The sequence below is a fragment of the Peromyscus californicus genome, unplaced genomic scaffold (genome assembly GCF_007827085.1).
Source record: "Peromyscus californicus insignis strain IS unplaced genomic scaffold, ASM782708v3 Scaffold_9__1_contigs__length_137607984, whole genome shotgun sequence".
NCBI lineage: Eukaryota > Metazoa > Chordata > Mammalia > Rodentia > Cricetidae > Peromyscus > Peromyscus californicus.
In genome coordinates this window covers 43739586-43762150 of record NW_026294617.1, presented here as the reverse complement: position 1 = coordinate 43762150, position 22565 = coordinate 43739586, and positions in this window count along the sequence as shown.

Here is a 22565-nt window from a genome sequence, read left to right as displayed (position 1 = left end):
CTGAGGATTTGAACTCGGGCTTTCCAGGTTGTTGGCAAGTGCTTCTACCTGATGAGCCATCTTCCAAGCCTTTATGTGTGTATGTACACCTGTGCCACAGCATGCGTGTGAGGTCAGAGGACAACCTGCAGGAGCCGATTCTTCCACCATGTAGGTCCTGAGAATAAAACTCAGACTATTATTATTGGTAGCAAGCACCTTTACCACTAACCACCTACATGGACCACCCTTTGCTCTTAAAAGACAGGGGTACATGCAGAAACGTTTAGGGGATGAAGAATCATTTTATATGTAGAGCAAGATCACATGGTTTGGGTATATCCAAATGTTTATATATGCAGATATAAGCAAGCATTCCTCACTTTTAATAACTGTAGAAATGGTAGAGTGCTAGGTATAGTGGAACCACCTGTAATTCCCGGAGGTGGGGCAGGAGGATCAGTTCAAAGTCATTGTCGGCAGGCCAGCCTGCATTACATGAAATGGCTTGTCAAGTAAAGAGAGAGAACCAACGCCCACAAGTTGTCCTCTGACTCTCACATGAACACCATAGTACATACATACGCACACATACAAACACATAGAAGTAAGTGGAGGGAAAAAAGAAAAAAGCAGTTGGGAGTGAGGAACTGGGGGTGAATATGATCCAGATACATTGTATACAAGTATGAAATCATCAAAGAATAAAACTATTCTTAAAAGCATCATTGTCAAAGCATTAACTTGTTTATAAATTTAGGAAAAATAAAGTAAAACTGATTTTTATTTAGTACACTATAATTTAAAAAAAATGTATAGACACTGGGCTGGAGAGATGGCTTAGCAGTTAAGAGCACTGGCTACTCTTCCAGAGGACCTGGGTTTGATCCCAACACTCACATCGTGGCTCACAACTGTCAGGGATCTACTACCCTTTTCGGTTCTTCCCAGGCACCAGGCACACACATGGTGTACAGATAAACATAAAGGCAAAACATCCACACACTTTAATTTAAAAATAGGAACATTGAGTACTAAAGTATTTAATTTTTTCCTATAAAGAACATAGCAAGAGTAATTTGAATAGCATTGCTTCTTTTGACCATAAAACTTAACCTATGAGTCAACCATCTTTTTTAGGCCTCTGCAAATTGTTATAAACCTAAGTTTGGATTAACTGACATTAGTTTCCTTTAATTTTTAAATTTCTTTATTTTAAATTGTGTCTCTATTGTCTTGGGCTTGCAGGATGACTGGTCTTTCTGGGCAGATGTGGACATGTGGTGGAGCCAACATAGAGCATCCTTAGATTAAAAGCTGGCAGGAGGGAGAATGTACCCATGGGGTGGGAGTGTGACCCAATAGATAGCCAGGGGCTGAGGAAGAAGCTGTAGGTGACAAGCATTGCCCCCATTTTCGGAGCAAAGGTGGTTTACCCAAGAGGAGTCTAGAGGAGTCTCAGGCTGGGGATATAGCTCAGTATTCGCTTCAATCTTCCATACCACAAATCACCAGCACCACCACCAAGAGGAATAGCTCCTCCAAATTTACGAAAACACAAACACCCCATGGAGAGTGAGGAGTGGTATTCTGTGATAATGGACTGACAAGATAGATTGTGCCTATATACATCCAGTGAATCCTCCATGACCTCTCCTCCTGAACAGAGTCTAATCTTGTGACGGACCAGGAGACATTTTATGACTTGCAAGAAGCCATGAAGGTTAATTGTCTGCCGTAGGAATAAGAGGCCGAGGAGGGGGAGATAACTAGTCTACAGGGGAGGATAAAAAAAGTAAGTGGGTGAAAAGAACTCATGTTTTAATTCTGCACTGTAGAACGCAATCACTGTAACACTCTTTATACTGGCAAGATTCGGAAGGTGGCTGTGAGAATAACTGATTCTAGTGGCATGGGCTAGAAAGTCATTGAGAATGAAAGAGTCAAGGTATAGAGGCCTTGGCTGACTCCTTTTCGTAGATGATGAAGTCTTCAGTGCCAGCAAAGAGTAAAATAGAGCGAATGCAAGCCACGAGCCCAAGTCAGTGGTTTTTAAACTTGGAATGTATCATCTCAAAAACAATTGCAGAGCTTAGATGGCTTACAGCAGAGTAGACTGGCTGAAGGAGTAGAGAGCCTAGGCTTTTGCATATTTTTACCATATTCTCCAGTGATTTGAAATCAACAACAAAATTTGAAACCCACTCCCTAAAATTTTGTGGAGAGAGATAACTGATCAACCCATCCATAACAAAATCTACTGGAAGAAAAGGGGATAATGTAGTTGAGAGCCCCAAAGAAGCAAACTTTTGTTAAAAGAGGGTGGGTGGAATGGGCCCAGAAATAGTAATGAGGACAACTAGCTTCCCAAACCTTTGTCTTTAACTGTTATTTTCCTTTCTGTGATAATGAATGGTATTATTGAATTATGACTCTAAAAAAATACATTGAAAGTTCTAACCAATCCTATTTCAGAATGTGACCTTATTTAAAATAAGGTCACAGGAGTTTGAAATGCATGTAGTTGGTGAAAATGAGGGCATAGGAAAGTGGGCCTCAAGCTAATATGATTGTTTTTATATGGAGATGGCGGCATGCCCAAGAGATCCTCAGGCAGAATGCTTTATGGTGATGAAGGGTAGAGTCATGGAGCTGTAAGCAAGGTATGTCAAAGGTTGCCACCATACCACCAGAAGCTAGGGAAGGGCCAGGATAGACTCAGCTACAGGTTTCAGAAGAGGTGTGGGTTTGCTGACACCTTAGTTTCTACTTCTAGTCTCCAGAACTTAGAAAGCAGATTTGGATTGCTTAAGCCATCAAGTTTCCGGTAGCATGTTAAAGCTTTCCTAGAAAATACAGTGAGATTGACATAATTGACATATTCCAAAATTTTCTTTCCTACATCTGTCTATGTCCTATCCTTGTCTCCTTCGTACAAAACTCATAGTCTCTCTCAGGACAGAGAAACCTTGTGTGAATCAGTGGATGCCATCAGCATAGCAACAACAACAAAAGAGAGAGAGAGAGAGAGAGAGAGAGAGAGAGAGAGAGAGAGAGAGAGAGAGAGAATGAAAAATCTCATTTCTTTCCAATGCAACATGATGGAGCTGAACATAGTGTGCATTATCTCTTCATGATGAGATGATTGACTTCTGCATTTGCTGTTGATAAATGAGTCAGTTCATATGAGATAGGTAACTTATTTGAGGAGGTGTATGTGAACTGTTTTTTGGTTTTTTTTTTTGTTTTTTTTGTTTTTAGGAAAAAGAAGCCCATAAGATATACCTACATGTTCTTAGAAGAAAGCATTCCTATGAAGCATGTTTGAACCGTCTTCATAAAGTGCTGAGGAGACTCCAGTTGTGCCTAATGGTTCCCACCCCCAAAGTCCTCTGCCTTTTCTACATTCATAATGTCTCCCTATTTCTCACTTGAAGGAAAGTGCTGGTTCGAGAATTGTCGAAATGACCACACTAGCTAGCTCCTGGAGGGATTGAGTTCCTGATCTATTTAGCAAACTACAGAAAACAATCAGCAATGAGGTGTTACAGCTCAGGGAAGGAACAAAGAAACATACTAGATCCCACTCAGCTTTCTGAGGTCTCCAATGGCTCCTCATTCTGAGGTCTCCAATGGCTCCTCATTCTGACGTATCAGACCAATGCATACTTTGTAGCCTAGAAATATTACTTGGAAAAATTCAGCTTTCAGGAGATTCCCAAGGGTTCAGGTAAAGGACCAAAGAGGTTTGAAGACTCTAGAGGAGCAGAGTTGTTCCCAGCTTAGGAGCAGTATGGGACTTACGTGTGAAAGAGGGTCATGTACTGTCTTCTCTTTTATTGCACAACCTTCAGTACGGACTGCACGAGGGGGTGGGGCATGTTAAAAGGACATCTGGATGAGAGATGCACATACATGAGTCTAAAGCTCAATCCATCCAACCTTCTGTAAGATAACCACGCTCTGTAGCTAACTGAATCTCATTGCATCTAAAACTTAGTTCATCCTCCTGTCCCATCTCCCTCCACCAATTTTGTCTCCTTCTCTTCAATTTCCTTTTTATGTGCTCTCCTAAATTACAAAAAAAAAAAAAAAAAAAAAAAAAAGAGTAGTCTTTTGTGCTGATGCAAAACGCTCCCTTTTGTATGTTCTCCAATCAGTCTTCATTCTTCTTTATGTTCCTGAAAGTGCCTGGTGGAGGCCTTCAGTGACCCTGGTGATGGCCATCCGAATAGTCACTGTTCGTTTCTCATCAGCATTCAAACCGCACACTCTCCAGCTGAGTCTCCCCTGCTTTTAGTCTCTGCTACGTGACATATTCTGCTTTCCCTCCTGCTTCTTTGTTCCTTCTCTGTTTTCTCACAGTCTCCTCTTCAGCCAACCTCCAAATTACGGACTTCTGACATCTCTTTAAATACTAGTAGTATGCACTAATAATACTGTTAATACATATTAATAATAAACTGGTAGTAGGCTCCAAACTTCTACGTGTAAATACTAATTTGATGTGGCTCTCTTTTGCTTGTTCTCTGTCAAGCATCTGAAATATGACATACCCGACCTTCATTCAAATTCTTGGTTTGTGCTTATTTAATATTTATTTGCACATATGTAGTTGTGTGTGTGTGTGTGTGTGTGTAGACACGTATATGTCACTGCATGTATTTGGAGGTCACAAGACAACTTACAAGTTGTCAGTTTGTGAGAATGTAGGGTCTCCAGCTTCTGTGTTTCTTCCCACTGCAGGCCCGCTGGCTCCAGTGCTGTCTGTAGACTCTGTCTCTGCCTCCTGGCTTGCCCGCCTAGCACTATAGGGGTTACAGACGTACACCACCGCGTTTGACTAGTACTTGGATTCCAGGAACTGAATTCTCCTGGCTTTCATACCTAGTATTTTTACCCACGGAACTGAACTAGTTTGCTTAGTTTTTGAGACTGGGTCACACTATGGGGCCTAGTCTCTTGAATAGCTAGGGTGGCAGGGTTATGTCCCCACGAATGGCTGGTTCAAACAAACTCTTGAATCATTTCAAATCTTCCTTGCCTGACCTGCTATTTTTGTATTTCCAGCTTAGTAAATGGTGCTTTAGTTTATTCAAGCTAGAAACCTTTCCATCCCTTCATCTTGCACATCTAAATACTTTGTAATTCCTATGGTTTTCTTAAAAAAAAAAAATCTCCAATCTGTTTCTCCTGTTTATTTCCCTCCTATCTCTTCAGCTAAAGCCGACGCTTAGATTCTGGCCAGTCCCATCCGAACGGATCTCTCAGATGTACTTCTTGGGACTCTGTTCCCAAACTCTGCCCCCAATATATTTGCTAAGAACCAGCTAGAGAGCAGACTGTTAAGAATTTCTTAATGTGTCCACAAGGGCATGCATGGATTGCCTTTTGCTAGTCTTTCTAATCTCATGTCATTTTGCCCTTTCAGTTTCTGGGACCAGCCCAACTCTTCCCCACCTCAAGATTTTGCATAAATGGTTCCCTTTTCCTTGAACACTCTCTGCCTACTGCTCGATATGTATTCTCCTTGATTGCACTTGACATTTGGCACAATGATTGGCACATAGTAGGCTCGTACAAAAAGTGAATCTAACTAGAGCATTTAATAAACAACCTGATGTTATGTGAAGTGGACATAGAGGGACTGTATTAGTCAGGGTTCTCTAGAGGAACAAAACTTATAGAGTGAAATATATGTAGAGAGAATGATATATAAATCCCATATATAGAATTTATTAGAATGGCTTACAGGCTGTGGTCCAGCTAGTCCAAAAATGGCTGTCTGCGAATAAAGGTCCAAGAATCCAGTAGTTGTTTAGTCCATGAGGATGGATGTCTCAGCTGGTCTTCAGTATACACCATAATCCCAATGAAGTATGTTCTAATGCCAGTAAAGGAATGAACTTACCAGCGAGAGTGAAAGCAAGCAGGCAAGTAGTTGAAGTTTTCTTCTTCTGTGTCCTTTATATAGACTGCCAGTAGAAAGTGTGGCCCAGATAAAAGATGGATCTCCCTGACTCAAAAGATCTGGATTAAAGATATATCTTTCTACCTCAGAAGAACCAATCAAAAGTGGGTCTTCACACTTCAAATTATTTCATTGAGAAAAATCCCTCACAGGTGTGCCCAGCCACTTGGGTCTTAGTTAATTCTAGATGTAGTCAATTTGACAACCAAGAATAGTCATCACAGGGATCATCCCCATGAGCCAGAAAATGCCCTTTGGAACAACAGAATGATGTTTATGTACGTACCCATGACTAGTACTTCTTTTGTTTTAAGGTCTCTGCTTTTCTGTTGGTAGATTAAAAATAATTTTTGGCAGAATGGTATTTAGGTAGCATGAGAATTTAACTGATTTCAGAAAAAGAAAGATTATAATTTAGATAAATAACAATTACCCAAGCAGTGATATTAGAGATGAGTACTTGCCAATGGTTAGTATAGACTCATGGGTCCTGACATTCTCATCACCAAAGATTCATCTCATTATACTTTTCCAACAAGATCTCATGTTTTCAAAGCCATTGTCTACTAAGCAAACTGCATTTACTATGGAATAATTAAATTTCTATTTTTAGTCATATGTAACACCTAATTAGACATCTATAACCCCTAAGGAGAGTGTTGCTAGAGTTTTCCTGCCTGACCCACAGTCAGGACAAATCTCTCTCACCCGCCAGTCCCAAGCCGCTCAAACCCGACCAAGTAAACACAGAGACTTATATTGCTTACAAACTGTATGGCCATGGCAGGCTTCTTGTTAACTGTTCTTACAGCTTAAATTAATCCATTTCTATTAATCTATACCTTGCCACGTGGCTTGTGGCTTACCGGTACTTTACATCTTCCTTGTCCTGATGGCGGCTGGCAGTGTCTCCTCCTCCAGCTTCCTGTTCTCTCAATTTTTCTCTCTTAGTCCCGCCTATACTTCCTGCCTGGCCACTGCCAATCAGTGATTTATTCATTGACCAATCAGCAACACATTTGACATACAGACCATCCCACAGCAGGAGAGAATTGAATCAACATAACATATGATAAAAAAAAAATGTAAGTCAAAAGTAGGGCCAGGTAGTTCATTTAAGCATCACTAGAATTTTCACTGGTCTTCTATATTTAAAAGATCTTACCATACTCCACATTCGGGTCAAAACTTTAACTTATGTAATTTGTAAAGAAAACAATACAGAGCTGGACGGAGGGTAGCCCACGCCTTTAATCCCAGCACTTGGGAGGCAGAGGCAGGGGGATCTCTGTGAGTTCCAAAGGCCAGCCTGGACTACAGAGAGTGTTCCAGGATAGCCAAGTCTCCCCAGAGAAACCCTATCTCGAAAAACCAGAAAAGAAAACAATACACAGAATGTATCATCTTCTTGTAAGTCTCACCATTGCTTTGTGCAGATTAATAACTGTAAGTGAGTTGGATTTCGTGGGGGTAGGAGGTCAGAAATTATATTATCATAGTGATATTTTGAAAATAGGTGAGGTTTCTATTGTTGATGATGAGACGGTGGCTCATGTAGCCCAGGCTAACCTTAAACTTGCTGTGTGGCAAGATGACCTCAGAGTTTCTGACCCTTCTGCCTCCATCTCCCGAGTAGTAGGATTATAGGCATGCACTCGTCTGTACAGTGCTGGGGATGGAACCAGGATTTTGTGCGTGCTCCTCCAACTGAGCTATCTCACTTTCTCTCCTTTTTAAAAAAAAAAAAAACTTGGAATTGAACCCAGGGTCTGGAGCATGCTAGGTATCAAGTTATATCTTCTTTGTGAATAACACTTTCTTTTTTTATTGGCACTATCGGGTAACCTTTTATCCTGCATTTATGGTAGGGTATGACATGGTATAACTAGTCAAATCTAATTTATCCACAAAAGTCTCTGTTCTTAGTCTGTACTTCTTAAATAATTGTAATCACTTTCAACAACATACTTTCCCCCAAAGTAATTTCTGCCAAGAGAAAGAGAAATATGTAAATAGTTTATGTACATAAAACGAACCCTCATCCATGTGCTTAAAAATGTCTGAAATGAACTAATGATACTTTTTAGGTTGCTGCTTTGAGAATATTTCCTAAAATCTAATCATTCGGAACAAAATCAGTGCTTCTATAGAGGTATTCAAAATAAACAAGCAAATAACGTTACATAAGTTCTAAGGAGGGGGTGTGTTAATCATACAGCTTTGGGGCAACTTAACACTGGAATTCAAGAAATTTCAATTCATAATTTTGCTAACAGGTGCAGAATCTTGTATTTTTATAGCTCCTGTGTGGGAAGCACTTGTAGTAGAGTTGGTGGCAATTTTATATTTCTAGACAAGTGCTTGATAGATCAAGCATTTGGGGTACATAAAATAATCCCAAAATGGATCTGAATTTCACCTTTTTTCCCTGTCAAGATATTAAAAAACACCCCCATCTTAAACCTTTAGAGAATTTTATAGGTAACTATTTTTCTTTACATTTTGCCACAAGATGAGATGGAGCAGTTATCCTGACTTTTCTAATGTCACATCGTCTCTGCAAATCTGTAAAGCAAAGCTGTAGGATTGTTTTTTTTTTCTCTATCAAGTACAAATAAACATTTTACTGTGGTAAGATAGATGTAACATAAAACTTACCAGTTAACCACTTTTAAGTATAATTCAGTGTCACCAGTACATTCACAATATTGTCCAACCGTCACTACTGTTTCCAAAACTTTTCCCTCATCTCAAAGAGAAACTCCAACTAAACACAAACACTTGAATTGGGCTTTTCTCTTTACTGTCCACTTCTTTTCTCTCACACTGTTCATCTCTGGTTCGAGCATGGCATTGTATGCATGGCGGTCGCTTGATAAATATTTCGTTAGTGAGTAAACTATCAAATAAATACTTATTTAACATGTTGAAAACTGTGTAATAATGTTGGGGAAACAAATGGAGTTCCATGCCCTTGCCAATAGTGGTTGTGTCGGCCTTAAATTTTAGCCTTTTTAACGGATGTACTGTGGCTTTAATTCATACTTCCTTAAAGATTAGTGATATTGAGAATCGCTTACAATTTTTACCACTGTGACAAAGTAACTGAAAAAAAAAACTACTTAAGGAAGAATTTATTTTGGCTCATGATATGAGAGCTTTCGGTCCACCGTTAGCTGGGTCCTTTGTTTCTTAGCCATTCACATCAGGATGTAACAGCATGCAAAACTGCTTATCTAACGGTAGGTAGCCGGGAAAGAGTGAGACGCTGAAAGACCAGAGTCAAGGTGTAACTCTTTACTTCCCCCTGCTAAGGGTCACTTCCCAATAAATGTCATCATATTATGAATCCATCAATGAATTCATACACTGATTAGGTCACAGCTCCCCAGATTCAGTCACTTCCCCAAAGCTCATCAGGTAGCAATCAGTGGTACAACATATGAGCCTTTAGGAGAATGCTGGACTCAAACCACAACGGTATTTTTTCATTTGTGTACTGACCATCCAAATATCTTGTTTTATAAAAAATCATCTGTTCTGTGTTTTATTGAATTGTTTTATTTTACAGTTAAACTGACTGATCCATATTATAACTGTGTCAGTATCAACATAATAATAAATATATTATAAATTTGGGTCTCTTGTCATGTGCATAATTTGCAAATATTTTGTCATTTATCTGTTCACTTCCTTAATTTGTCTAAGAACAGAAGTTTTTCATTTTGATGAAACTTTAATGATTTAATAATTTGTCCTTGTTTTTGTTCTAAAGACTCCTAGCCTATCCCAAGTTTGCTAAGTATCTCCCAAGTTTTCTCAGATAGCCTTTTATAATTATGATATTCATTGCAGACTTTCATAGATGCTTTATATCAAGTTAAAGAAATTCCCCCCTACTTCTTATGTGCTGAGAAATTGTCGTAATTGGGACACTTACCAAATACTTTTTATGTATTGAGATGATTATTTGATCGTATCCTTTATTCTGTAAATATGGAGAATTACATTGGTCAGTGTTTGAATTTCAAGCCAACCTTTGTTTCTGAGATAAACTTCATATGGCAACTTTTTAAAAGTGCCCTGGACAGAATTTGATAATATAAGGTTCCTAGATAAGTTACATTGTTGTTCATGAGGTGTATTAGGCAGTGGTTTTAATCTTATAATATCATTATCAGTGTTGTTAGAGCAGTTATACCATCACAGAATGAATTGGGAAATAGTCCTCTTCTGATTCGTGAAGGGGTGTGGGCAGAACTGACTTTTTTCTTAAATGTTTAATAAGATTCACAACTAAAACTATTTAGGCTTAAAGTAAACCCCTAATAAGGACCTCAATTTTTAAAAATAGGTATGAATACTTTAATTTTTGAGCCAGAGAAATGTCTTATTGGATAAAAGCTCTTGCCATGCAAGCCTGAAGACATAAATTCAATCCTCAGGACCCACGTGAAGTGGAAGGAGAGAACCTCCTCCAATGTTGTCCCCTGACTTCCACAAATGCACTGCGGCACATCTCCTCCATGTCACATGTACACAGTAATAATAAGTAAAATTTCTGAGACAGAGTCTTACTACATAACATTGGGTGGCCTGGAATTTACTAAGTAGTCCAAGCTAGGCTTGAACTCACAGAAATCTACCTGCCTCTACCTCCCAAGTGCTGGGATTAAAGTCATGTGCCACCATGCTTGGAAATAAATAATTTTTAAAATTTTATTTCTTTCTCTTTTTCTGTGCAGGGTGGCTACTTTTCTTGTTTTGTTTGAGACTAGGTCTTGCTGTCTAGACCAGGCTAGTCCTGAGCTGAAACCCTGCATCTGAACCCGAGTGCTGCAGTTATTGCGTTCATTAACACATTTGGCCAATTTCAATAAATGTGAGCCTAATAGGTTGATTTTTTTCTTCTTGAATCAAATTTGATTATTTATGTCCTCTAAGGAGTTGATACGTTTGTTTATTTTTGTTTACCTTTGAGCCACACCACCAACTATTCAAGACATTTAAATTTTTCTACCCGTTTCTTGAGACAGAGTCTCCCTACATATCCCTGGTTGTCCTGGAACTCACTATGTAGCCTAGGATAACCTTGAACTCCTAGAGATTTGTTAGGTCTCAAGTGGCACCCCAAAATAGCAGTGCTGGTGACACTATCCTAACCAGAAAGACTTTGCCTAGTAAACAGAAGAATTGTTGTTGGGTAAACAGAGACCTAAAGGTGGGTTCCTGTTTACCAGGAGCCTCATTTAAATCACCAGGATCCTTCCTTAATTCACCCCAAAGGTCACTACCTTGGGCAATGGCACCTAGTTCCCAAGGAATCCCAACAACTTATATCAACTTAAAGACCTCACCTTGCTGACTGTCATATAGAATATGCTTTTTTTTTTTTTCTCTTTTGCTCTTTTCTCTGTCCCCTACCCCCAGGAAATAGCCTTGGCAGTTTGATGCCCAATAAACCTTTCTTTCTAACTATGAGGCAGTCTAGTTCAGTGGTTTCACAGCACCCTGCCTTACTAACAGACTCTGCCTGCCTTTCCTCCTGAGTACTGAGATTAAGGTTTGTAACACCACATTGACTCATGTTTCTTCTTTGATTCACAGGTTATTTAGAAATGTACAATAGAACTTGCAAAATTTTAGTAGTTTTCCAGTTTTCTTTATTTTATTGATTTCTAATTAAATTTCTTATGATCAAAGAATATGCTTGGAATAATTTCAATTTCTGAAACTAGCTTCAAGATACCGAGTGCATTCTTCATGATGATTTTAAGCGTAAGTGAGAATGTATTCTGCTCTTTGTTGAGTGGAATAGTCTATAAATGTTAAACAAAACAATTCTAGCTGATTGAGGATATTGCCCCACCTATTCTATGCCTTTTCTGATTTACTGTCTACTTGTTCATCTACTGTTGAGAAATCATGACATTTCGGACTGTAATTACTGATTTGCCCATTTTCCCTCGGGGTTCTTTTTAGTTACTTTTTCCTGCTGTGATAAAATGTCAGGGCCAAAGGCAGCCCAAGAAAGATCCGGGGAAGGGTCTATTATTGTGGGGGAGGCACAGCAGGAGGAAGAACGGGCAGGAAATGGAAGGGTCACCTCTTCATCTGCAGGCAGAGATCGGAGAGGGTAAACTGAAAGTGGGGTGAGGCTATAGACAGATCCCCTACATGTCATGTAACCTCTCCGAACAGGACTACCAACAGGGGACCAGATGTTTAAATACATGCACATTTCTCAAACCATGACAGTTCTGTTAGTTTTTGTGTCATGTGTTTTGAAGCTCTGATGCTAGGGGATATGAGGTACGTTCTGCTGTGGGTAGTTGAAAGTCAAATGTCTTCAAGGTCTGTTGGAAAACTGGGAATGTATCTGAAAATTCCCCAGTTATTATATAATGAAACCTACTTGGATTTCCACTCTTTTTCATTATTGCTATTTATTCGGCAATAACTTCAAAGATGTTACCCTTTTTTAATAGCACTTTTGGAACTCTGCTCTTGAAGTTGCAGCTGTTACCCACCTGAGGTTCTAACCTGTGACTGAAACTCAGTGGGACCTCATTCTCCTTGGCCTTGTCTCGCCGCTCCGGAAAGCACCTCCTAGAGGAACTAGGCATGCTGTAGAAATCATCTCGTTTATTTCCTGCTCTGAGACAGAGACAACACTGTCTGTTTGTTGCTCAGTGACTGGAAACAGTTGCTTCTACATTTTGATTAGAGTAATGAGCAACTCTTGAAAGAGGACAATCCAGCAGAAGGTGCTACAATAATCACAAATTCTATCTTACTTAAACAAACGAGAACTTCTTTTACAAAAGCATTTCCTTTGAAAAATACTGGGTGACAGGTGTAGTGATACAGGCCTGTAATCCCAACTAGAACTACTCAAACCTCCTTACATCAGTTCTAGATGAAAAGCAAAATCATCAAGAGCTTTTCTAACCTATTTCTGCTGAAGATGACGTCTCAGTAAGACTTGAGAACAAGCAACCCTAAAACCGGAGGGTTTCTATCTTATAGCAACATAGGGTTATTTCTTGTTCATGTTACATATCCATTGCTTTCTGGCCTTAAGTCTACTTTGCATTATTTTTTCTCTGGGACTTAAAGTGATGGAGCAATTACTGTCTGGGACATTATTGCTGGTCATTACGGTGTACAAAAAAAAAAAAAAAAAAAAAAAAAGAAGGAGGCAAACTGTCTACTGGCTCTTAGGCAGTCCTTCTTAAAGTGCCATAAATTATTACCACTAGGACTTCTTCAGTTAAATCAAGTCTTAGGCCCCGCATTAACATCAGTGGGGTTGAGAAGTCACTCCTAGAAGAGGCTTCAAATGTAACAGTTGACCCTACCGTGTGAAGCAAATATTTTCTCCTTGAATCTTCGTAGCAGCCTTCTAGAAATAGGCACTTCGTTTCACTTTACAGATGGATTAAGGCTAGGATAAGAGCTGGCAGAAGTCAAAGGCTACCAAATGGCAGGGCCTGGACTTAGCTCATCAACCTGCTGGTGCTATAATGCCACGGAAAGAGAAAAGAAGATGCTGGAGATGTTTGAAAATGACAATAGCACTGGAGACAATGGGGAACATTAAAAACAGTTAACAAACTGCTCCCTGTGGAATCAGACCCGGAGGTTAAAAGGGAGCGGGGAGGCAGAGTGAGGAGGAACATCTCTCATTTTTTCCCAGCCTACCTCTCACCTGCTCATCCTATATGACATGCCCTTCTCCAGTATCGCCCAAGAGAACCTAGCTTTTCCTTCCCCACATTCTAAAGCCCTCCCTCACTCAATTACTTTCTCTGTCCATGTTAAGTGACTGTTTTGTGCTGTGAAGAGAAACGAGTCATTACACACGTTTAGCACTGATAATTTACCTAGCAAAGACATTTACCTTGATGATGCCAGGCGTGTTATAAAAACCCCAGCAAACTGGTCACTTTCTGTTGCCCTCTCTGGAAAAATAGATACTAAAGATTTGTGTAGCCTTGTGAAACAAAACCAGCATCCAATACTTTCTGGAGCTACTAGAGGGGAATGTGGCTCATTAGTATAACCTTAGAATTGTAAGAAAAGTGAAAAGGCAAGGTCTCGCTCTGTACCTGGCTGACCTGGAACATGCTATGTAGAACAGGCTGACGTAGAACTCACAGCAATTAGTCTGCTTGGGCATCCCAAGTGCTGGGATTAAAGGCCACAAAACTGACTAGTTAATCTTTTTATTTTTTTTATTTATTTATTTATTTATTTATTTTATTGTTTTGTTTTTAGTGACACAGGTCTACTCTTAACATGCTGGTTGGTGTTTCTCCTTACAAGGAGTGGAAAACCGTGTGGTAACACATAACTAGATCATTGAGGTCATGACCCTTCAGCCTATGTTTCCTGAGAATAGACCTGAGCTTGTCCCAGTGGTCTGGGAGTCTGTTGCAGCTACTGAACAAACCTCTGCTGAAAAAGATGGGAGGCTGTATGTGCCTCTTCTAACGGGTGAAATGAGAACTTCCTTTCTTCCTGGCTCCTGGTCACGTCCTCCCACCTCTGGATTAATAATCCACAAGGAGGAAGAAACCTAAACTAGACATCAGCTTGCTGTGGATTATATTTGTTTGAGAAGGGATTACATAACAAATGCTGTACAATAAGAGATTAATTAAAATACAATGTAACTGTTAACATCTTATGAAGACTGAGCTAGGGAGACAGCTCACTCTGGAAAGCACTTGCTTTGAAAACCTGTGGTCCTGGGTTTGGCTACCAGCTCTCACTAAAAAGCCAGGCGCAGCCACATGCCTGTCATCCCAGTACTAATGAAGTGGAGCCAGGTGGATTCCTAAAAACTCTTAATAGCTACACCAGCAATGTAGAACATACTTCTAGAATGGTTTCAGTGACAGAAGACTGAAGGGGAAATCTTTCTGTTTGCTTCGAATATGTGTTGCTTTAATTGGTTGATAAATAAAGCCGTTTGGCCTATGACAAGGCAGCTTAGAGGCAGGCGGGAAATTCAAAGAGACAGACAGGAAGAAGAAGGGGGAGACAGGCCAGTGAGCCGCCGAAGGAACAACATGTAATGGGATGCAGGTAAAGCCACAGAAAACGTGGCAAAACATAGATTAATAGAAATGGGTTAATTTAAGATATAAGAGCTAGGTAGCAGGAAGCCTGCCATGGCCATAGTTTAAAATAATATAAGCGCCGGTCAATGGTGGCGCACGCCTTTAATCCCAGCACTCGGGAGGCAGAGGCAGGCGGATCTCTGTGAGTTCGAGGCCAGCCTGGTCTACAGCGCGAGATCCAGGAAAGGCGCAAAGCTACACAGAGAAACCCTGTCTCGAAAAACCAAAAAATAAAAATAAAAATAAAAAATAATATAAGCTTCTGTGCGTTTACTTGGGTCCGCAGCTGTGGGACTGGCGGGTGAGAAAGATTTGCCCTGACCGCAGGACACAGGGAAATTTCCAGTTACAGAAGACACTGATTGCAGTTGCCCGCGGTGGCTAGGAAGGATGTACAAAGAGTTTGACCTGTGGAGGTGACAAGATTGTAAGTAAGATTTTTTTTTCTCACTTATTTAGGCTTATTGTGTAGTACAGATGGAATATTTATGTAATAAAAGTTCTCTTTTAGACTAAAGAAAAAATAGGGCACAGTGACCCTTTTCTATTCTGTGTCTTGTTAGAGGCCCCAAGATTTCGTCTCCAGATCGTTAAAATGCAAAATGCCAAAGCATCTTCAGTCTTGGGGTGTTGTGATGAATATATCATTAGAATCACACGAGTTTCAGTTGATCTTTCCTAGGAGAGGGTTTATGTGTGGGTAAGTAAGTGGCTCTTTTAGTAATCCAATAAACTGGAAATTCAGCACAGAGGAATGCACACCAGTCAAGGAGTCTTAAGTTTCAAGTTATAGAACATTTGCAGGGTGTTTGAAAACTCAGAAGACAGAAGAGAATTTTCCATTATAAAATTATGGTATTCATACTTTAAAAAACAAATCTCTGTATTACTTTTGTTTTCAAGTATATTTCAGATGAGGAATAGCTACATTTTAAATGGCCGTTCCTGGTGTGATGGTGCATGCCTTTAATCTCAGCACTTAGGAGGTAGAGGAAAGCTGATCTCTGTGAGTTCAAGGCCAGCCTGCTCTACACAACAAGATCCAGGCCAGCCAGGACTACACATTGAGATCCTGTCTCAACCAATCAACCAACCAACCAATCAATCAAATAAAATAAAACCATGGATTTAGAGGTTAATCTTCGAAAAGGTGAGATGTAACTTGTTTCCAGGCTCCTGGATACTCTTGTATTTTAATTGTACTTTTTTCAGATTAACAATTAGACCCATCCCATTGGATTTAGAGATCTATTGCTAGAAAGGGGCCAGGAGTTAAAGAAAAAAACATTCAGCATGTTATTTGGAAATATGACTGAAATACTGTTTAAAACAAATGTATGCCATATGTCCCTACAGTATGAACACCCTTAGTACTTTATCTGTCTCATCAGTGTTAAAAATAGAAAAGGTGGATTCATCCTCCCAAAGCTGGGGCATGGAAGAATGGAGCCCAGGAGTAGGAGGCAGATAGGCCCTGCCTTTTGTGACTGCATTGAGTGATGAGAGTTAGGTCTTACCATCGGGCCTCTGGTGAGTTATGGGCTCACTGATGATGAGGATGGGCTACGGACAGCAAGGAGTAACGCGCCCTCCTGTGCCTCCTTTCTTAGTTTTTCCATACTGAGGTTGAGACAAACTTTCCAGGTAGATGAAGATGTAGTTACTGGTTTCCTTTCAGATGCTTCCCTACCCTCAGAGGTACCATTGGAAAGTGCAAGTCTCTCTCTGTCTGTCTGTCTGTCTCTCTCTGTCTGTCTCTGTCTGTCTGTCTGTCTGTCTGTCTCTCTCTCTCTCTCTCTCTCTCTCTCTGTGTGTGTGTGTGTGTGTGTGTGTGTGTGTGTGTGTGTGTGTGTGTGTGTGTGTAGGTAGAGGTATTCGCAGAGGCAGGGGATGAGGAAAGAGAGAAAATATCAGAGAGGATAACAAGGCTGTTGATTGTCAGAGTCCAGAGCAGAAAATATCTTGGTGCCTGAACAAGAACAGAAACCAAACTGGCATGTGGATGTTTGTGTTTCTCCTTTCAGATCCTTTTACTCGGGAGCTATCTCCCCGGAGACTGGGGAAATGGTAGGAGTCCTCGACAAATCTGGCAGCTCTCCTTGCTGAGCTTCTGGAGAAAGAGAATAATACAAGATAGAGGAAATGCCTGTGGCCAGTTCCCAGGCAGAGGCCAGACTTAGGAGAAGAAAAGGGAGGATAAGAGGGACCCCTGAGCTGAATAAATTGGAGAAACTTCCCGATGTGCTTCCTTCCCAGTACCCTCAACCTCAGGGAACTAGCATTGCTACTGGAAAGACACCCTGGACCTCTGGCTCTGGGTCAGCAGAGAGACTTGCCTCACACAGTGCTCTCACCTTCTCACCTTGTTCGTAGCGAAACCTCAAAGCCCCCAGCCTTTGAAGGGGGTTTTCCTGGAACACCGATTAAGTCCCAGCAGTGGCTGGAAAGCTGGTAACTTTTCTGTAGAGTATTTCAGAAACCAGATGCCAGGCCCCCAACCCTACCTTTCCCCTTCTCTGCATGTTGAGGGCATTGAAGGCAGAGAAGCCTGTGGGGTGGGAAGGATACATCATTTACAACTGTCTCCCGTGCAACTCTTCTTCATTGCAAATGTGAAGTAGTCCCTCTGCATTCTTGCATCAGTGATCTTGTTTATATCACTGTTTCTGGAGAAAGTGTGTTCCGTGTGGATAAAAAACAAAATCCTGGTAAACAAACATTGGCAACGTAGACCTTTAAGGGCTATTGACTTGTAGCCTTGAGAAACATCACCTATTTATTTCTTGTGCGTCCTGTGCTGAGAGTGGGAAGTCTGTATGTGCGCTTTCACATCTGGCCCTGTGGTTTGACATAACAAATTGATGGAGCGGGAAATGCGGCCGAATCACAAAGTGAGGACGTTACTCCGGTTTTCTTTGTGTGGAGACAACATGGAGGAGGTTCAAGTTTGGAGCTGATAGATCTTTGGCGGCCTTCGTAATCTTTGTTTGCTACTACTATTAAGTCACTATTTCAGTAGGCCCCTGGCCTGGAGGATTTGACTCGTTTCTGGTTAGAATTTAATTTCTTTGCTTTGCTTCGGTTGCACTTACTTTTAAATTGATTTCTTTTCATGGCTATTGATATGGTTTTTCCTTTTGTGTTATAATCATGGATGAGGAAATAAATGGCAGTAAAAAATAAAAAAGGCCTATTTTAAGAAAGAAATAGTTATTTTACCATGGATTTGGAGGTTCCCTTGGTGGGTGCGTAGTTTTGTTAATAAAAGAATTTAAAAGCAGATTGAAAAGAAGTTCAAGGACCGTTTCATTAGAGTTTGAGAGAGAAACAACGGGGCAGGCAAGCTGTAAATCTCTGCAGCCATCAGAAGGAGAAAGATAGACACAAAGAAGAGAGAAAGCCCTAGCTATTAAGTCAGGGTCCAAGAAAGCAGGCAGGTTCAGTGTGCTGGCTAGTCTTATGTCAACTTGACAGAAGCTACAATTATCTGCAAGAAGGGAACCTCAATTGAGAAAATGCCCTCATACGATCTAGCTGTAGGGCATTTTTTAAATTAGTGATTGATGAAGAAGGCCCAGCCCATTGGTGGTCCTGCGTTCTATAAGAAAGCAGACTGAGCAAGCCATGGGAAGCAAGCCAGTAAGCAGCACCCCTCCATGGTCTCTGCATCAGCTCCCGCCTCCAGCTTCCTCCTGTTTGACTTCCTTTAGTGATGAACTACGCCGATGTGGAAGTATAAGACAAATAAACCCTTTCGCCTCCAACTTGCTCTTTAGTCATAGTTTTTCGTCACAGCAATAGAAACCCTAACTAAGACATTCAGCAATGAAGACTGGCAAGCAGCTCCATGATGGACGAGTCAGGTGGGTTTCAGAAAATGTGAAAATGTCTAGAGGGTCTTGGAAAGAGATGGTTTATTAAGGATAGTCCTCCTGAGTCTAGGAGCAGCCTAGAAGGCTGAGGGAAAAGGCCTCCTGAGCAGCAGTGCAGGAGGCATTTGACCGGCTGTGGTACTTGTGTGTACAAAGCACCACTACACCAGGTCTGAACAGTGTGGCCTTTCCTCGGTGTTCTGTTTAGTAGATGAAGCCCAGGCGGGAAGGGCTTCTTTCCTAGGTTAGTCTGAGGCTGCCATCTCCAGGCCCCACCCTTCCACCACAGTTTGTGACTTCTTACAAATGTGCAAAAGCACAACAGTTTGTGTTTCCATGAAGAACAGCTCAGGTCACTTTCTACTTCTAACAGTTTCCAATTTGCCGCTAAGTTTCATAAAATATGGTAAATAGATGATTACAAAATTCTCGACTGTTCTGGGTGCAGAGGCAATGGTGAAGTTGCTGTGAGTGTTTCTGAGCGCTTACGCATTTGCTACAGACTTCCGTGGGCCAGCACTCCCACTTATTACACTCGGAATAGCTCCCTATCAGGAAATGCCAAGAAGGACCTAAGCAAAGTTGGGTGAATCCAGGGATCATTTCAGACTGAAAGAAAGCTGGCTTGTAGCTCAGTGGGCCTGGCCTGAGTGAAACCAAGCAGCTCACAGGGCTTTTTGTTTGTGTGTTTGACTGATGGATGATTGATTGATTGTGTAACTGAGGGTTGAACCCAGAGCCTCATGGTAGCCTAGTATCAAAGCAAAAACACAGCTTTCACCTCCAAGGGAACCAAAGATAGTTTATTCTGGAGGCCAATATATGTCACAATGGTCTGGGAATACAGATGCATGTCACAACAAATACTGTGCTTCAACATGGTTACCGTTTCCCAGTTTTTAATAGTTCTAGAACAGAAGAAAGCCATCCATTACGGTGCTTTTCAACCCACTGCTGGCAACTTCAGGTAGGCAGGTATAGCAAAGGGGAAATATCTGCTGTGGCTTCAGACATTATCTGATGATATTCTTGGGTGTTTGGGTTGACAGAAGCTGGTGGTCTGTTAGTGCCTCCCAAAAGGTTTCTCATGATAATTGTTGGGGATCTCCAGTTCAGGCCCCATTCCAAACCCCCACCCTCGTTGCTCCAAGCAGCTGCTTCTCCCCAGGAGCTCCTGAAGATTGCCTACAGGGTGTTTAAGAAGCCCACAGACTTGCCTCATGGTTTCCCCGGGTGGTTTCTCCTCTTTCCCTGGGACCACCTGGGGAATGCTTTGCTCAGATTAAAACCGGCAACTTAATTCACTTTAATTTGGCCTGATCTGATTTACGGCATCTGTAGAGTTACCCAGTACCAGGGGATATTTTTACTTATCAATAATCACAGAGATGTTAATGATAGAAATGAGGGGTGAGACAGCTTCATTCTAAGCAAACTAGTCAAGGTCACAGACTCAGATGTGCAAAGTGTCTACATGCCCTGCTGAACCTAGTAGTCAGCTCTGAGAACTTGGAAGTTTTATAATAAACTCTGAGCGGTCAATGAATAAAGAGTCCGGAAACAGCCGGGCGGTGGTGGCGCACGCCTTTAATCCCAGCACTCGGGAGGCAGAGCCAGGCGGATCTCTGTGAGTTCGAGGCCAGCCTGGTCTCCAAAGTGAGTTCCAGGAAAGGCGCAAAGCTACACAGAGAAACCCTGTCTCGAAAAACCAAAAAAAAAAAAAAAAAAAAAAGAGTCCGGAAACAGAAATCCAGGAGGGCCCTGGCTCATCAAGATGTCAGCCAATTATTCTTTATTCTTTGGCCATAGTTCCTCCTGCTTGTTGCTTTTGGGGGTGGGAGGGGGGGGAGGGGGTGATGTTAGTGGCTTTTTCTGAATCTTCACTCTTCTATCAGGTTCCTTGATCAATCAGAATCCTCTGTCTACATGCAAATTAACAACCAGGTTCATCTCAACTCTGTGCCTAATTTACATATGAGCAGGACAAAATTAGCATATTCCCAAAATATAAAAGAACCTTGTATCTGGCATTCTACCTGGCAACCTACTCCCCCCACCCCACTTCTCAATAAACCCTGCCTGCCGCCCCTCATTCTGTCATCCTCACACATCCCTCTCAACCATAGACTACAAACTCAACTTGACCCAGGGAACCAGTAGCGTTAGACATGGAGGTGTGCAATGAATGACTATTAAGAGGGCTAAAAATAACCCAAGATACTTTGATTCCAGATTTGAAACATTCCTACTCTGCCGTCACACGGTTCTGATAAGTCCCCTAGCCTGTAGAAGCCTTACCACAGGTGTGGCTCTTTTTCTGGACACTTCAGGTCATGCAAGGCAAGAGCTCCATCACTGAGCTCCTCCCCTAGCTCTCTTTCTACTTTCTAAAAAAAAAATTGATACTTATTTGTCCAGACTGGCTCTCCTCTCTCCCTTCTTCCCCTTTCCCTCCTAATAAAGCTCTGAAAACTAACACTGGGTTATGTCATGACTGTGACCTTTCTATCACTGGCCTTGGACTTATTCTGTAGCCCAGATGGGTTATTAACTTGCAATCCTCTTGCCCCAGACCCCCCCCCCCCCCCCGAATAGCTGGGGTTGCAGTCCCGTGCCACCAGACCTGGCTTAATTTGTTCTCAGTAGCACCTAGATGTTCATTTGTAAATCCAACAGAAAGCAGTTGCTGTGTGCAAGATATTGTACAAAACCCCAGGAAGTGGACGTAGAGGGGGGTAGAGACTAGGGTCAGTGTGATAAGAGATGATTTAAGAAGAACCCCAAGAAGCTCATAACATAAAACAGAAGATAGTATTACAAAGTACTCATTTGATGGAAACACAAATAGGGTTCTAAATACAGTACAGTAAAAACAGTACTTGCTCTGTCCCAGTCCCAGGCCACTTGTGTTATTTATTAAGCGGCACAATGTTATTCGTTAAGTGTCACTGTTTACCGTAGGAGAGAACCCATGAGGCACAACAGAACCCACTATAAGAGGTTATTAAGGAAAAGGAACAGAAAGGGTGTGAAAGGATGATAAATGATGCTGGTGGTGGCACTGGTTACCGCGTGGAAAGGTCACAGTCATGACATAACCCAGTGTTAGTTTTCAGAGCTTTATTAGGAGGGAAAGGGGAAGAAGGGAGAGAGGAGAGCCAGTCCTGGAGAGAGAGAAAGATGGTAGGGTGGGGGGAGAGGGGAGCAGAGCAGGGAGGGAGTGGAGTCTACATCCGGCTTTTTAAGTCGTGTACATAGTCACTAGTACACATTGATGACGTAAGACACAAGACCTTTTGCTTAACTCCCGAACTGCGCATGTACGGTCACGCAGCTGGAGTGAGGACAGAATCCTAACAGTGTGTGCATAGGCCTATGGGAATGATTGTTCAGGAAACTGGATAAGTGGAACCCGCTTTTATAGTTGCATATGGGCTTATGTAGCTATGCCAGGCACATACATAGCACACAGATTACAGATTCCGTAGGATGTAAGGCCCTGGGATGACTAAGTATCTTACCAGTGCACTCATGTAGCTGGGGGAGTGGCTAGGAATTCTAACATCTTCCCTGGTTTTTAATGCCTCAGAAAGTTAGGTCCCCCATCATGGTGGA